Below are 3,894 nucleotides of genomic sequence, written 5' to 3' on the forward strand. Positions count from 1 at the left end.
AAGAATTGAGGAACAAATGTGGCATTTGATTTGTTAGACCACAACCAGGTTATGGCAAGGTAATTTCAAGATGCCTGTGTGGCATTGTTGATAAGGCCTGTACTGTACCCGGATAAGCCCGGGACACCTGAGCCCTCTGGGTCCTCCCAAGTCAATGCCATGTGTTTTGCAGAGGCACTGCTCTCCTCTCCTGTCAGCGTGAGATGGGTGCTGTGACCCTGGGAGACCCACAGGCATTGATACTTCCAGTTCTTTCCGCCTCAGTATATGCTTGCATTTCCCCAGAACAGGGAGAATTAGAATCTGTGCTCTTTCCTGGGGTACAGACCCTCTTCTTTCAACCCACTGAGCCTGCAGAGGCAAGAAATGGCATAAAACTGGCTTTTTGTTCTATTGTAGATTGATCTTTATTCTCCATCTTAGGACTTTCTTGTTTAGAGGAAAAAGAACCAGAGTTCATTCCAACTTCGGTAGAAGGAAATTACTCTGATTTTCTTCTGTCAGGATTAATCTCTCTCTGTGGTTAGATTTCTCTCCAGAAAGATGGTACCAATTTACATTTTGGTTAAAAAGATATGAAAATGCCTGCCTCGACATGCCCTCACCAAGCCTTCTCATTCTTAATGTTCTTTAATTTGGTAGATAAAGGATGGCAGTTTCTTATTTTAAACATGTATTTCTTTGATTGCTAGCAAAGTGGAATAGTCTTTCACATTCCCTGCTGGCCACGGTTCCTCTTTGGTAAATTGTCTGTTTTTGTTCAATGCCTGTCTGTCTTCCACATGCCCTTAAGTCTTCCATTTTTCAAAATTTGACATTTCATCACTTAGAAAAATCAGTCATGGAAATTAATAGAAGCATAACAAAATTCTATTTTCCTGTTCTGAAATGATTTATTCCAGGGGAATGGTGGCGAAAGTCACACCAATAACTGAAATCGTAGAAAGACTCCAAAGGCTAAATTAAGGTAATGACTTACCCGTTTGCTTCTTCAAACTTGTAATCAAACTGGTTACAAACCTTCTTTCTGCCCTGCCTGCCCTCTGGTGGAGGTGGGTGAAGAGGCCAGGAGATCAAATAAACTGAAGGGGAAAGGTGAAAAGTCCAAGGCTAAGCCCAAGTGGCAAACCACCCCTGCATCAGTGGAGCCTCCGACTGATTCGGAATAAACCTATTTCTTGGTTTTTCCAACAGGAAGTGTGGACACAGTATTTATCACAAAACTGTTATTCCCAAGCTGGTACCTTTCTGTCGGTTCTGCTCTCTACCTTTGGTTTCACTGACTTTGATAATTCCTACACAGGAAAACCATTCCCCTGTCATTCATCATAAAAGAATGCAAGTTGGAATACTTTAAAAAAGCAGTAGCCAAGGATATGAGGACATGATGGTGTTGTCTCCAGCACTGGTGCTTGCTAGGTAGCTGGGTGCCCTTTGGTGAGCCTCTTAGCCTTCTGGAGACTCGGTTTCTTCACCTGTAAATCAGAAATAAGGATATGAATGGGCCATTGTGAGACTCAAATGAGATCAGGTAGTAAAAGTGCTTTGCAAACAGTTAAGCACTCTATAGATGCAGGGTCGTATTGATACAGTGTTGACAACTCTTCTCTCTGAATCAACATTTAACTTGACTTGTCTATGCATTTTAAAGTAACAAACAATCAGTTTATCCTTCTAATCTTTAGCAAATAAAGGGAGCCTTTGGTCCCAACCCCAAAGGAAAAGCAAATTATACGTCCTGTGTGACTCAGGCCTGTGTATACTCTTGGATTCACTTTCTTTTTGTTTTAATTATAGCACCGACAGAGGAGAAGGCTTAAAATTATACCTTTCAGACCTAGTCATTATTTAGTGACTCTACATTTTAAAAATGTTACTCATGTCTTTAAAAATAAATTATCAGGTTCTATTATTATTGTCTTGACCTAAATATAAATTTATTGATACGGTATGATAACTGGATTTTGGATTTTTAAAAAACATTTCCCTGAAGCTATAATAATTTAGAAGTTAAGTATCTAAACGTATTAAGTGTTCAAATTGCTTCTACTTTTTATTTAGTGTGGCTAAAGATACATGTAAAAATCTATAGGGTTATATAACTAGAAGAGTTATGAAATCTGTACTTATTTCTCTGCCACACATTTAGTCTCTCAGCCTGCCTTCCATTCAATATGAGCAGGATATTTTAGAAGAAAGACAAAGGAGTCCACTATCTGCAAAGAGATGACTGTCAGACATGCTTGGTTCAAGTCACCATTATTCTTGCCTAGGTATTTACAATAAATAGCCTTCCATCCGGTTTTCCTACATTAGCATGTTCTTAACAAAAGCAGTCAGAATGTTAAAATTCAAATTACTCATCTGCTTAAAACCCTCCCAAGGCCCTTACTATTGGTCTTCTTTCCCCACCTACCTCTCACAATTCAATCCAGCCACATTGGCGCTCTTGACCACACCAGGCCCTGCCCCAGCCTCCCAACCTTGAGGTGGAATGCTCTTTCATCAGCGCTATCTACATAAGTGGTTTCTTCACCTCCTTCTCTTCCCAATGGGGTCTTCCCTGTCACCTTTTTTTTTTTTTGTGGTACTGAGGTGTAAACTCTGGGCTTCAGACATGCTAGGCAGGTGCTCTACTGTTTTTTTTTTTAATGTCAAAAGAGTAATGTGCCCACTTCATAACAAGGTTTGAGGGCAGTACATGTCACGCAGAGGTGTCAACACCCAATCATCATGCTTATGAACACAAAAGGATCTGCTCTACTGCTTGAGCCACTCTGGATGTCCTTTTTGCATTGGTTAATTTTGAGCTGGGTCTCACCTTTTGCCCAAACTGACCTGGACCACCATCCTCTTGGTTTTGCTTCCCTGCATAGAAGGGATGACAGATGTGTGCCCCTACTTTTTGCCTGGATTGGCCTCGAATTGTGATCCTCCTGATCTACACACACACACACGCATCCTAGTATGTAGGATTACAGGCTCAAGTTACTGCACTCTCAAGTTTGTAAGCTCAGTCTTGACATTTGTTATTAATTCTAGCTGTATATTTCCCAGGCTGAGCCATCATTTAAGTTCTCAGATCTCATGTGTCTAAAACCAAATTTATCTTTTTTCCTTTAAAGTGGCTCCCATTCTGGTAACCCATCTCTGTTAATGACCTTACCTTCTTCCAGGTGTGGAAATACTTGTAAAGCTTATAGTCATAAATATTGCATGAGCTTCTCACTGTCAAGCCTGTTGCTTATCTTTATAGTCTACCTCTTCATGCCTTCTTTGCTGTCAGTAGGTTTGGGGTGGAACCTGGGATTCTGCATTTCTAATATGCCTCTGAGTCAGCTGATGTGCTGGTTCATTGGCCACACCTTGAGTAGCTAGGGCCTGCTCTGGTCCAATAATGCCATCTGAGCTACTTCCTATTCCATATTTATAGTTAAGACAGACTCAATTCCTTTTCAAAACTGAGATCTCCCAGCTACTCAGGAGGCAGAGATAGGAGGATCAAGGTTCAAGGCAAGCCTGGGGAAAAAGCTAGTGAGGCCCTATCTCACAAAACAAGCCAAGGGCTAGCGGAGTGGCTCAAGTGGTAAGAGTGTCTGTCTAGCAAGCATGAGACCCTGAGTTCAAACCCTAGTTCCATCCAAAACAAAAAAACAAAAAACAAAAAAAAAATGAAGCCAGGCATTGTGGTACATGGCTATAATACCAGCTACTTGGGAGGTGGACTAGTAGGACTAAAGTCCAGACTAGCCTGGGAAAAAAGCTCAAGGCAGTGCAATCCCCAAAACTGCCCCAAACAAACAAACAACAGCCACAGCAGACAGCTTTTTCTGTGTCACAGAAATTTAAGCTAATCATGAATAGAAGTTGGAAAATTTAAGTCAACCATAATGG

The 3,894-nt window shown here is 41.1% G+C and overlaps 1 non-coding gene across 1 annotated transcript; it reads right to left on the reverse strand.

Moving 5' to 3' along the window:
• Positions 1-2,652: 2,652 nt before the first annotated feature.
• Positions 2,653-2,755, reverse strand: LOC141421187 (small nucleolar RNA U13). Its single transcript, XR_012445844.1, has one exon. It is a non-coding gene; the product is annotated as a small nucleolar RNA U13 (small nucleolar RNA).
• Positions 2,756-3,894: the final 1,139 nt, after the last annotated feature.

The sequence above is a fragment of the Castor canadensis genome, chromosome 2, assembly GCF_047511655.1.
Source record: "Castor canadensis chromosome 2, mCasCan1.hap1v2, whole genome shotgun sequence".
In the NCBI taxonomy this organism is placed as follows: Eukaryota; Metazoa; Chordata; class Mammalia; order Rodentia; family Castoridae; genus Castor; species Castor canadensis.